The sequence below is a fragment of the Taudactylus pleione genome, unplaced genomic scaffold, assembly GCF_031769625.1.
Source record: "Taudactylus pleione unplaced genomic scaffold, aTauple2 ptg000256l, whole genome shotgun sequence".
Taxonomy (NCBI): Eukaryota; Metazoa; Chordata; class Amphibia; order Anura; family Myobatrachidae; genus Taudactylus; species Taudactylus pleione.
In genome coordinates, this window is record NW_028284658.1 from 3,636,276 (window position 1) to 3,650,504 (window position 14,229).

Below are 14,229 nucleotides of genomic sequence, written 5' to 3' on the forward strand. Positions count from 1 at the left end.
AGTCCTTCGCTCGTTGTGTCCGATCAAAGGGGGCGTGCTGTCAATGTTGATTGACGGGAACGCCTCCCGTCAAAAGCCGGCCCACTGACATCACTAGTGATGTCAGTGGGAGTGATTTTGGCTCTGATAGAGCCAAAATCACTCCGAAGCTTGCGGTTGAAAACCTCAACCGCAGGCTCCGGCTCGCAATTTCGATAAATGCACGCTCGTATAGCCTGTGGGTGGTGATCCACAGCTATACGAGCGTCCAGAAGGACGCTCCATTTTCATGGAGGCCGGCCCTCATTCAGAGCGTGCGCTCTGCTCAGAGCGTACGGCTCTGAATGAGGGCCTATGTCTCGTATTCAATTAGCGACGAAAAGTCGGAATCCACAAAAAAGTATCACGGATGACGTCATTTCGCCAGGCGGAAAATTTTAGCTGTATTCAATTGCAAAGAATTTTCGGGTACGCGGAAAGTCAATGCAATGTAATAAGCGAAAAAGTTTCACCTATGACTAGAAGGCGGAAAAAAGTGCAGAATTGCGGTTTTGGGGTGCAAAGGTGCGGAAACCACTTTGCACCCTTGGGACAGCCCCCAAAAGGATAACTGCATCACTCACATCTCTTTAAAAAAAGTGAGGAACACCCCAAAAAATGACTTTGAAAAAGGCGGTGAAAAAGTACAAAGCGGGGGTACACACATAAAAAGCAGCGAAATAGACATTTTGGGAGGTCTGCAAGTATGGGGGAAGTGTTTTTTTGAGTGCAGGTGCTTGCTGAGAGTGCGTTTTTTTGCCTTACTTAAAACTTAATTGTAGCTAATTTAAACCATGCTTGCACCCATTTTCAAGTACCCCAAATTTGGCAGGACTACTTTTTCCCGTGAACTGCTTAATGCTATTTTTCACCACTTGTGCAAAGACGCTATATAGAGGCGATTGACAGCACTTAAGTACCTCAAATAGCGCCACGGGGGCTAATCGGTTACATCTATACTGATCCCCGATGTTAGTGCATCTTTTGGGGGGTGTCAGCTGTGGGGGGTGTCAGCTGATTTCCCCATTTTTTACAGCACTTTTCGCCTATTTGAGTTTCGCCAGGATGCGTTTTCGCATCCTTTTGAATTTAATACGGCGAACAGCGGGGACGTGCACGATAAGTTTCCGCAGCCAAAACACGCCATTTAGGCAAAAAGTCCGGCAGGCGGAAAAGTATCGCGGGTGCGAAACTAATTGAATACGGCCCTAAGTCTAGAATATAGATTTCTCTAGGACAGGAATAATAAAGCACATATACTTTTTTAAGTTAGTGTCCCTTTCTTTAGTTTTCACTGGCATGCTGAGTCACTGGGTCATTGGCTGGACTACCAAAAGTGTCTTTGTAGACCCTATTTCAGTGACAGCATTAATGCAAATGTACCTGTGACTTAATTTAATACATAGTTTCTGACTTTTCAGTGGTCTCCCTTGAGAACCCTCCCGAAGGAAGTCCAGTTTGGAGTTGCGGGGGTCGTGGTGTCATGAATCGTGTCATTTACTGCCTTGATACTGCTGTGCATTGCTGCAATTTGTAGTGAACCACGCCATCAAGCCACCAGACCGGGAGGCTGTCCTATTCTCGCAGGAGTGTGGGGGAACTCCAAAGCCTCCAGTACATTCTCAGAAAGTAGGCAAGTAATACTTAGAATATATGTAACAATACTTACATAAGCACTATATATTATATTCTTATAAATGGTCATTCTTCTAGTCACAGAATTTCTTAATGACTTTAATAGCAACATAGGTTACTCTAAAGTTTACTTACTTCTATTACTATACTTATTGACCTCATATAATATGTCTAAACTAAAGCAAGGCCCTGTTGAATGTCTATCATTAAATGACAAGACCAACCCTTGGAATTCATCATTATTATTCACCAGAGCACTAATTGTAGAGACCTTGCCTGCTGTACTGAGTATTACTGTCATCTCTGAAAAGATCATATTTCATCAGATTCGTGAACAAAAGCTGTTTTCAAAGATCAAACTAATGCATGCATGCAGCAAGCAAAATAGGATCACACTACAGCATTGTGAAACTCACATTTGTGCAAAACCGTTCATCAGCCTGTCAGTCACTAGGAAGTAGGAACCCTTGGCATTCCAAATGTTGCAGAAATATGATTCCCAGAATCCTGCAGTAACTGTTGAAGAATGCTGGGACTCGTAGTTTGTAAACAGCTGGAGTACTGTACTGTTAGGAACCTGGCTTCCTGGTGAGAGTGCCATCAATGTTAATATCTAGTGTTGCATCACATTTATGCTTCTTAAAATAAATTAGCAGCTGAGCAGGGTGTGACTGCTGAAATGTTTGTTTCCGTGTACAAGAGTAGAAGTAGACAGTGTCAGATTATAATAGGGACATATGGGGCCCAGAGAAATAGGATTGTCCATAGTTCTGGTATTATACCGGTATTATTTATAGTATTACTGTGGTAATACAAAATGACAGTAAGTGCTAATGCTATTTTTATCACCACAGTGCTGTTGTTACTGCTTATTTTAATGTCATATGGGGCCTATTCATCAACACTAAAATAACGTTTTTAAGGACATTTTCCTTAAATAACGTTATTTTGGTATTCATGAACAGACTTAGCACAGGCGATATCACAGATATCTCCTTGCTAAGTCCCCCTGCGTTAATTTCCACACTCCCCATACATTAGTATACATTAGTATGGGGATGTGGAAATTGTGGTATTCATCAAATTACGAAAATTATCAATTTTCGGAATTTGATGCAGTTACTATTCGCCACTGTGAGGTGGCGAATAGCAGAATCGACTTACCTGTATCCACGTGTGCAGGTCCCCCGACGAGTCCCTCCGGCGCTCTGCTCCGTCCTCAGGCTCCGTCCTGCTGGTCTGTCATGTGTGCTCCCCAGCAGAGCACAAGAAAGTTTAGAAAAAGAAAAAAAAATGTTTTTTTTTTTTCTAATCTGTCATGTGGTCTGCAGGGAAACCACATGACAGACCAGCAGGACGGAGCCGGAGGCTGCTGCGCGCACAGGTAAGTCGGGGGGAGGTGAGCGGAGGTGGGAAGGGTGGTGGTACACTACCTTAACGCATCTGTAGACAGTGCTGCGCATGCGCTGGTTTTACAGAAGTAACAGCGCATGCGCAGCACTGTTTCCAGATGCGATAAGGTAGTGTAGGCAGGGAAAAGTATCTATTTCCCGAAAAGCTGTCATCGCAAAAATGACAGCTTTTCGGAATAGATACTTATGGAGAGGTGGAATGATGAATTCCACCTATAATTAGCTAGAACTCCATGCGAGTTCTAAACCTAATTATCTCCATCAAATTTTTAGGTTTAATGAATAGGCCCCATAGTCACAATGCCATAACACTACTTTACAGAGGAATAGCTGTTTATGGGCATATCCTACCTCTATGTCTGTCTGTTATTACCCAGTTTTGTTCTTTTAATGTTTCCAATTGTGAAGCGTAACGGAATATGTTGCGCTATATAAGTGTTAATGAATACATATTTACTAATATCAGGTCCTTATTTCATTATATTATATAATTTGCAGCAATAAGAAATTGTTTAACCGCTGGATGTATCACAGTTCACATGTAGAGACATGGGATCCAAAATAGAGTTGCGGATAGATCCCCTAAGATCCTGACATCATCAGTAAAGATCCACGTGGACATAGAGTGGGAATAGTAACCTGTGGCAAGCGAAGTTAGCCCACAAGGGTACACATTTCTACTAATGGTGGCCAGATACTATAGTGGACACAAAATAATGGTGCTGTCAGGGCATGGAACCGCACTTCCGCCCTCAATCCATGTCACATCCGGTACATTCACTGAAGGAGATCTATACACAACCGATCCGATACAGACGGTGTAATGGTTAGCATTACTGCCTCACAGCACTGAGGTCATGGGTTTGATTCCCACCACGGCCCTACCTGTGCGCGGTTTGTATATTCTCCCTGTGCTTGCGTGGGTACTCCGGTTTCCTCCCACACTCCAAAATTATGCTGGTAGGTTAATTGTGTATGTGTGTGCGCATGTGATAGGGAATATAGAGTGTAAGCTCCACTGCCACTGGGGCAGGGCAGGGACTGATGTGGATTGCAAAATTTTTTCTGTAAAGCGCTGTGGAATATGTGTGCGCTATATAAATAACTGGTAATAAATATGGCCAGAACTGCTTGCATTCTAACATCGCGCATTGAACTCAGACTGATTACCATGCCCAGTGTCCAGCGTGCTCCTGTTGCTCCCGACACTGCTGATGTACTCCCCAACAGAACCTGCACTGCTTTAGCAGCAATAACTTTATTACTGTGGCCACATGACTCGATGTATCATCAGCTCCGCGCCCTAGTCTCCCCTGAAGACTAATTAAATCACTCTGTGCATCACACTGGTTCCAGAATTTTAGTCTTTGATAGTTCAGCTCACACTGACCTATTTTGTCTCCCTGCTGTTTGAGTCCAGCTCTTCATACTGGCTTCTTCTGCAGTTATCCCGATTCTGTTTTTTTGTCTCCTCGCTCCATCTGTGTGCTTCATTCTTCATTCCATCCCTGCTGGTGGTATCTTCTGTGCCTTGTGCCTCATCAATCCATCTTTGGTGCCTCATGCCTGTCTTACATCTGTCCATTTTATAACTGTTATTTGTGGTCCTCAAATCGGAGGCCACACCTGCTTGGAGTTAACAACTAAATCCTTGTGGGCATCACTGAGTCACATTTGACTCCGCGCTTCCATAGTGAGTATTGTCAAACTGGACTGGCCATATTGGACCTGTTATATCTTCTTGACACCCCATGACACCATGAATTCCTGACACCCCATGATATGTTTGTTAAATTGGATGGAATATGTGTTCTAATGATAAATAAACCCCATCGTTTTGAATGGGTTTAGTAGCCCTTTTATGTAAGGCACAATGTATTTTTGGTTTAGTAAACCTGTCATAGACATTGTAGTGTGTTTTTTGTGCCATTACACACTATAGAAGTAAACCTTGTTGTAGTTAACACTCACTGGCATCCCACCTCCAATCTGTCCTTATCATAACACATAAAATATGTGCCTAGCACTGTGTTTTTTTCCGGTAATAATTCCTTCCAACATTGCAGCCATTTCTTACATTCCAGCTGCTACAAAAGCACAGACAGCCAGCGACAACAAGAAGTCAGAGAAAATAACCTCTATACACATGTCTATCATTCTTTATATAGCCAATAAAGTATATCAAGGCTTATTTACATCCATGTAAGAGTGGAATCTGCAACAGAAATGCACTTTTGTACCACTACACACTAACCTTTGTGAAGCTTGCCTATTTGCAAGGATATGTGTGCCATAATGGTTATATCTGTGTGGTATAAGGGCCTGATTCAGAGCCGGACGCTCTGACCAGAGCACTCGCTCTGAATCAGGGCCCTCCTCCATTAAAATGGAGCGGCCTCCTGGACGCTCGTATAGCTGTGGGTGACCACCCACAGCATATACGAGCGTCCAAAAAGATGGTCGTGATGGTCTTGACCATCGCGACCATCGGACCCGACGGAGACCCTGCGGTAGGGTCTCCCTACCACAAGCCCTGGAGTGATTTTGGCTCTATCAGAGCCAAAATCACTCCCACTGACATCACTAGTGATGTCAGTGGGGCCGGCTTCAGACGGTAGGCGTTCCCATGGGAACGCCTCCGTCTGGCAAGCATGCCCCCTGCATGCCCACCAAAGGGGGCGTGCTGTCAGTCACCATCGACAGCACGCCCCCTTTGGTGCGAGACCCGGAGCAACAGCTTGGCTGTCACTGTCCGGGTCTCGCGCATGCGCACGACGGAGCTCCCTCCGTCGTGCGCAAGCGCAGTGGGGAACATCGACCCACTTGCGAGCGTACTGCCGCTTGCGAGTGGGTCTGAATGACCCCCTAAGTCTTTAGTGGATTAGGGTATTATTAACTAAATACAGATTAGTGGTCTGATACAGAGTTCACAAGTCGGTCACAAATGCGGCCGCATTTCCTGTTTGGAAAATAAATGCAGATCTTCATACGTGTTTCATGTTGGCCGTGTCTATGCGGTTGTAGCGCCCTCATCCACATACCTGCCAACATCCTGCAGTGGGGAGTTGGGACATGCCCTTGCCACACAAGATCGTGTCTGTAAGTCACACTCCCATTGTTCATCCCTCTAGGTGCATGCCCCGTGTTCCTCCAGATACTAGTCTGCCCCTCAGACTGTAAGATGCTGAATGCCCCCCAACATCTTCCCCTGCAGGGCACTGCAGTCCACAGGTGGGGAAGAGTGAAACGTTCCTGAGAAGCAGAACTATCCCACCAAAATCTGGAAGTTTGGGGGAAGTTTGTGTCCATCCCATATTTGCCTACTCTCCCGGAAGCCACGGGAAGCTCCCAATTTTTTGGATAGCTGCTCCCACACCCCCAAAAGAGTAGGCACCTCCCGCATCCCGTCCAATTCCTAGTGAAGTGGGCAAAATTGGGAGAATATTACCCAGAATCCACAGTCCGAGAGAAGGAAGCGGGGCCTAATCACATAGCTCCAGTGGCGTAACTATAGAGGGTGCTGGGGGTGCACTTGCTATGGGGCGGGGTAGCTTAGGGGGCCCGCCAGCCCAGCAAGCATCCCCCTGCACCCTCTGTAGCATGGCCAGTCAAGTTGCTGATGCAACTGGGAACGATTACTTCAGAGGCCAGTGTTCCCAGTGATGCAGTGCGTGGGTGACGTCATGACATCACCCTCGTCACCTGCGATTAGAGGAACCAGCATCTGCTGCTGGATCTAGTTAGATCAAGTCAGCGTCTACGCGGGAGAGCTGACAGCGTGGACTTGAGCGTGTAGAGAGGTAAGTTCTGCACAGGGGAGGGGGGGGTCACAGCATAAGGGGCAGTACTAGGGGCATTACTGAGGGCACAGCATGAGGGGCACTACTTGGGGAACTACTGGGGGTACTGCATACGGGGTACTACTGGGGGCACTGCATAATGGGCTTCAATATAGAGGGCATTGCATAAGGGGTTCTACTACAGGGGGCATTGCATAATGGGCACAACTACAGGGGCATTGCATAATGGCCACAACTACAGGGGGTACTGCATAATGGGCACAACTACAGGGGGCATTGTATAATGGGCACTGCATAAGAGGCACAAATACAGGGGAGCCCCGAGGACATTTTGCTATGGGGCCCCCATACCCCATATATGCACGGTGTGCAGCATTTTGCCACAAGAGGACGGAGCCTACGAAACGTACTCCTATCACTGCCCCTATCTTCACCCACCTGTATCTCTTCTCTTGGCTTCTCCAGGAGATGAAACCTCAAAAATAGGTAAATATGGTCCATCCACTAGTGAAAGTAACCTTCATCACCATCATTGTTCATTTCCACCATCCTTATACCTGATGCAAGAGATCTGCCTAAAATCAGATGAATCTCTGTATACACATTCTGCAATTCTGCCAGCACGACTATGACACGCCCTTACCACAGCCTATGTGCAAACTCCCAGTTGCCACCCTGTTAAACCTTCTCAGCAGCAAGTCAAGGTATGGCTGAGATTTATACAACTCTAATGCTGGGTACACACTATACAGATATATCTGCAGACGATGGTCGTTCATACACACTGAACGGCCATCATCTGCTTCTAGCCACGGGTCCCGGTGCCCCCCCTTCCCGCGTCCTCTGCTGCATGTGTATGGGTGGTCAGTAGACCACATGGACACACTGGTTGATGGCCAGATATATCTGGTGACACAGCAGACGCAATATGTCTGTGAACGACATTGTTCACAGACATATCGCTGGTACATGTCACATTTGGGCTCTGGAGATCTTCCACTGAAGGTTTAGAAGTTGTGGCCTTAGGTTGGGGAAAGAACCGAAGGCGAGGGGCCTGGATATATGTTTTCCTCATCCACAAGTACTGGATGTTGGCTAGACCTGACCAAAGGTGAGGAGTCTAACCTGCTGGGAGGTGTTCACCACTGACCCCTAAAATTGGGATTTGGGTTTAAGCTGCACCCAGCAAGCAGGTCACGGCCCTTTAGTCAGGTATCCGGTACAAGTGGGAAACGGAAGAACACAAACGCAGGGAAAGTGCAGGAAGAGAATAGGAGAATGGCTCTAGGAGTGCTGAGTACACATGCTGGTGATCGAAATGCAGGACTGGTACAGGAGAATGGCTCTAAGAGTCAGTACTCAAATGCCATACTGAGTACACACACTGGTGATCCAGACGCAGGACTGGTACAGGAAAATGGCACTAGGAGTCAGTACTCGGATGCCATACTGAGTACATACGCTGGTGATCCAGACACAGGACTGGTGGAGGAGAATGGCACTAGGAGATAGTACTCGAGTGACGTACTGAGTACACGCACTGGTGAATGACACTAGGAATATTTCACTAGTAGAAAGGAACGTGGAACCTGGAACGCTGCAACAGCAAGTTATCACTGGAAGTAGCAAAGTTGTTCAGGCAACTTCCTGTTGCCCAGAGCCCGGCTAAAAACCCTTAGGTAGCGATCCATTAGAGGATGGTGTCAGCTGACAGCAAACCATGCTATCATTGAATGAAGGCTAATCAGGTGATGTAGACTGTTATGGCTGCATCCATGACGGTAACCGCAGGAACCAAATCACGGAGCAACACATGGATGGGGAGGTCAGGGGAAGCCGGCACTGAGGTGTAATGGCGCGTATACACTGGGCGATTAAAGTGGACGACTGAACGATAACGATATCGTTACCGTTCAGTCGTCCACTTTATCGTCCGTTTTTAACACAAAAACGATGAACGATAACGACGACGCTCATTCCCGTGGTTTGTTCGTCATCATCGTTCATCGGGTTAACATGCAGGTCAACCTGACGATGTCGTCAGGTTGCTGCATGTTGGGGAATGGGGGAGAGAGCCCGGCGCTGAACGATATCGTTAATGATATAATTCAGCGGGTGTGCTCAATGTCATGAACGACATTGAGCACTCCCGGCCGGAGAAACACTAGACGATATCGCTCAGGGAGCGTACCGTCTAGTATGTACGCACCATAACAGCCGATCCTTGGAGGTCATTCAGACCCGCTCGCGAGCGGCAGTACGCTCGCAAGCGGGTCAATGTTCCCCACTGCGCATGCGCACGACGGAGGGAGCTCCGTCGTGCGCATGCGTGAGACCCGGAGAGCGACGGGCTTTCCATCGCTCCAGGTCTCGCACCAAAGGGGGCGTGCTGTCGATGTTGACTGACAGCACGCCCCCTTTGGTGGGCGTGCCGGGGGCGTGCCTGCCAGACGGAGGCGTTCCCATGGGAACGCCTACCGTCTCAAGCCGGCCCAGTGACATCACTAGTGATGTCAGTGGGAGTGATTTTGGCTCTGATAGAGCCAAAATCACTCCAGGGCTTGAGGCAGCGAGACCCTACCGCAGGGTCTCCGTCGCAAGCCCGATGGTCGCGATGGTCAAGACCATCGCGACCATCATCATGGACGCTCGCTATAGCTGTGGGTGGTCACCCACAGCTATACGAGCGTCCAGGAGGCCGCTCCATTTTCATGGAGGAGGGCCCTGATTCAGAGCGAGCGCTCTGGTCAGAGCGTTCAGCTCTGAATCAGGCCCCTAGGCCACAACCTGACAGTACACACTGGCCGACAGGCAGCAGATATTTTGGCCGATCAATTGATCGCAAAATATATCTGTCAGTGTGTTGTGTACCCAACTTTAATCACCTATAATTTCTCAAAGTTCCCAGATATGCTTTCAGCTGCCGGCATATACAGCAACACATGTCCCTGTGGCTAGCCTTTTTATCAGTCCACAATTTTCACCAGATTCTACTTATCATTTATCTAGCACCTTCTAGAAGATAATAGCTAGAATCTGATTGGTTGCTATGGGCAACATCTCCACTTTTAAAAACCTGCAAGTAAATATACCCATTAGTTTGCAATCTCAGGGTTTATGTCCTACTTGTGACACTTCAAACGTCTGATCTTAAACTTTTTATGCTTTGTATTCTAGGACAATAGAACAGAATTGAAACTGCAATAACTTTGTAGTACTTGACTCTAATGCCACTACCAAGAAGTCGTCATAGCAATCTCTTCATCATCAATTGTGACGCCAACTGGCATTAGCTGCTGAGAGATGGATAACATTCTATTTGTGTACTCATTTTGTTTATTATTCTCCTTAGGACGCTTCAGGCGTGCCCTTACAGCATCCAAGCATTGCTCTGATTACCGGAAATTGTGGCCCACCTCCTCCTTGAGACATCATGCGGAGGTGGCGTGGCACTGGTAAATCTAGTTATGGCGCAGCCCGTGGATAATAGAATATATATGTTATTCCACTGCTAGACCAATTGTCCCCATTGCTCTGTCTACATTTTCAAGACTTGGATTGTCATGGGGATACTAATGACCTTCCACAACTTCTCCCACTTTAACTGCATCTTCATGTAGAGTAGTTCTCAGCACCTGTCAGCTTTTCAAAAGTGCTCCCTGCACTGTACATTTCTATCATACACATGAATAAGGGTCTGACCGTACTCACTCAGATCCTGTTATTCTGTGTCATTTGCAGCTTTGTTGATCTTGTATCAGTGTGTACCACACCAATATTATCTGGACTTTTGGCAGCCGAATTTGTGCATGATGACTGCCTTGGTACAGATCCCACTTGTGTTAGCCTAGTGATTAGAGAGATGTTTAATCTGCGGATGATGGTGTCTGCTAGCACGTGGTTACTGGGTCCTTAACTTACTCGTAGAGTAATATGCAGAGCATTCTGGTGTTGATATATAATGTAAGCAGAATGTCTTGGGAACAGTAGTTCTCCAGATTAGTTGGTGAACCAGGGTATAGTACATCTAGCCAGAGTGTGTCACAGTGTGCCAGACACCGGCTGTCACTTACTGGGTCCGGCAACATTGGCGCTCTGGTCAGCGGCAGGCAGAGGACGGGGAGTCCCCGGCGCCCGCTACCGGGGTCCCTGCTTTCGGCTCCTTTCTTTGGCTATGCTGCGGCTGCAGAGTGCCGGCGGCCGCGGCTCCCCTAGGGGTGCATGTGCCGACATGCAGGGTCGCTTGGCGCGAGATTCAAACTCCTCCCTATAAGAGGGAGTCTCTGGCCACTAAACAAATGCCAGAGTATTGGCTCCATTACCTAGCTCCATTGTCCTTGTTCCTTCTGGTTCTCTTCAGCTCGTTACTGACCTTGGTTTTGTTTCTGACCTGATATTGTCTGATCCCAGGCACCATCTTGTCCGTTTGGTTCTGACCCGGCTTGTTAACTACGCCTTCAAAGTACTCCTCTCCACTCCAGAGTTCACTGTACTAGGGAGTCTAGGCTGAGGGCCACGACCTGCGTGTCCAAAACTCCTTGCCTCCTTGTCCCTGGTGATAACAGACGGCACGTTAGACTCCGCCCCTCAGTACTGGATCTCGTCAATCCCGTACAGGCTAGCATCCACTAGCCACCTGTGAGTTTGCGACAGAGTGTAAGTTATGTTGATTAAGTGTATAACGCAGTAGTTGGTGCTGGTGGCGATTTGTCCACACGTAGTATGCTTAACCATTCCTAGATTTATTACATCAAGTAGAATAACAGGTAACATATGACATAGGGAATATCACAAGTGTAACAGAGGTAGGTATAATAATATACTGTTTGTGGCAGCCTGGAGCTAAGGATATTGCTAGGTGTTATAGTGCGCTGGGCGTGATCGCGGCATTAGCACCGGTGGATAGTAGCACTAGTGGTCTATTTACCTGTGGGCACACAGCGAGCACTGCAGACTCTTAGGTGGTGGTCCAACCTGTACTCATGGATGCTAGGGAGTAGGGAGTAAGTTGTGCGGACATGCTGTGCATATCCTACCTGTACAGTGCTGGAAAAAGACTGAGCAGGTGCGCTCTCCTTTCAAAAAAATAATTTGCATGCAACTCTGAATCAGACCATAAGTGCAAATGTTTGCCTTATTTTGCATTGAGTTAAAATAAGATTTTGCTTTGCAGAATGGGATTTTTGCATACCAAGGCATAAACATATGCCTTCATCGTCCTGATTTAATCTGGGCAACGCTTGGAACAGCAAACTAAAGCTGGTTCCCTTGAAATGGAAACCAGATATACTCTAATGCAATCGCAGCTGCAATCTCTTAGGGACCGCAATGGTGAAAATATGTTAATGTCTCCAAAACCTTACCCGAGCATCGGGATGCCTACTGCTGCCTTCTCAAATCCGTCCGTCCATACACAGCAGCGTAAACATCGGTATCATCGACTCAGATTGTGCAGTCTCGCAGATTGTAAATCTAGTCTGAATGGCCTCAAACACTGTGGTTCTCCTGTGGCTAATTTATGCACGCCTATGAAACGGCATTTAAACAGTCAGACATGTCTGCGTTTTTCTAACCACCCACCTGTTACCTCCCCCAAACGCTAACTACCTGTCACTCACTGTGTGAGTAAATCCTATATACCAGTGTAATCGCAATACAACTGCTGCTCACGTGTGGTGTTCACACATGCACAATGGCTAACAATCACTCAATCTGCATAAAAATCGGCACCGCGTAAATCTCTGAATCAGGCCTATAGTTCCATTTGGAACCTTATGAAGACGAATGATTGTTTCCCACTTTTCCACTAAAGGAAGGCTTGGTAAGGAAGGAGAGCAGCAGTGTCTAGTAAGAACCACATAAACTCTCAGGACCTGGCCCTAGTGATGGAACATGTGTCAGATTTTGGGCAGGGTAAAATTACTCTGTGGACTTCCTATTGGTCCACTCTCTAACTCTTGCTTGCAGTACCATCGTATCCCATATTCTCTGCAACAAGAAGCCTGAGGTGGGGAAAGCCAGAAGCGCTCATACAAGGGCCAAGTTACCTGTTGGTGGCTCTGGGCCTGATTCAGACCTGCTCGCGAGCGCTGAGCACTCGCAAGCGGGTCGATGTTGGCCAAGTGCGCATGTGCACGAGGGAGCCGGCTTCGTCGTGCGCATGCGCGAGACCCGCATAGCGACGGGCAAGCCGTCGCTATGGGTCTCGCTACAAAGGTGGCGTGCTGTTGATGTTGAGTGAGAGCACGCTCCCTTTGGTGGGCGTGCCGGGGGGGGGTGGCTGCCCAGATGGAGGCGTTCCCATGTGATGTCAGTGGGAGTGCTTTTGGCTCTGATAGAGCCAAAAGCACTCCAGGGCTTGCGGCAGACGAGACCCTACCACAAGGGTCTCGTCGCAAGCCTGATGGTCGTGATGGTCTTGACCATCGCGACCATTTTTTTGGCCGCTCGCTATAGCTGTGGGTGACCACCCACAGCTATGCGAACGGCCAAGAGACCGCTCTAAAAAAAGAGAGGGAGGGCACTGTCAAATAAGATAAAACAGATAAAGAAAGCTATCCCTTTTTATACTCTTAAATGTGTGAGTAAAGTGAAAATGTGCATTTTCACCTGCTTTTGTGAAAATTAAGTGGTGATGAATAGGCCCCTGAAACATTAGAATAAGGAGTGTCTTAAAGATTTCCAAAGGAGAAAGAGGGTTGTTGCTTAAAAGTTGGGACAAACAAATAGCAGATTGACATAAATAAACTAACAGAACACCAGCCATGAATGCCAAAACATGTTCAACATAATATAACAAGTAACTACCCCCATTCCCCCCACCCCTTCCCAGTGCAGGAGGTCTGCGCAGAACTATGTCACTACAGGGGACCGAAGGCAACACCAGTATGGGCAACAGCTGGACCCAGATGACAGTCATCAGGGGAGGCCAGACAACGATAACGGAGCCGCAAAGATGGCATCCCGGGGTCCAGAGCAGGAGAAAGCCCCAAACACACATAAACCAGAGCTCAACAAAATCATCCCCAGGGCGTCAGGGGATGTAAAAGGAGTCCTCTGGAAGCCAAAGGATATTTTAAAATAAGGAGTAACAAGCTGGAGAGCAGTAAGACTCACATCCTACTTCATGCTTGTCCAGGTCACTCCCCTCATAACTGCCAAGTTAAAATAAAAACAACCCTGGAGATTCCCAGAAGGGGTCACCCATGTTGGAGGGGTGGGGCATGGTGTTGAGATCTTGTCATAGTGCCGCTGCCCCCCACTGTTTTAAGCCATGATTTGTGGCATCGTACAGTGGGGGTTGGGGCTTTATGATGTGAGTTGCATCATCAAATCCCTCGGACGCACACTTCGCTTACAATGTG

General features: G+C 47.5%; 1 protein-coding gene across 2 annotated transcripts in view; it reads right to left on the reverse strand.

Annotated features, from left to right (window-relative positions):
* The window catches only part of LPIN3 (lipin 3), a 33,283-nt gene extending 31,106 nt beyond the window's left edge, over nt 1-2,177 (reverse strand). For both annotated transcript variants that reach the window (XM_088480574.1, XM_088480573.1), the window contains exon 1: nt 2,070-2,177. The gene's annotated coding sequence lies outside the window, so the exon portion shown is untranslated. The remainder of the gene's footprint in view (nt 1-2,069) is intronic.
* Nucleotides 2,178-14,229: the final 12,052 nt, after the last annotated feature.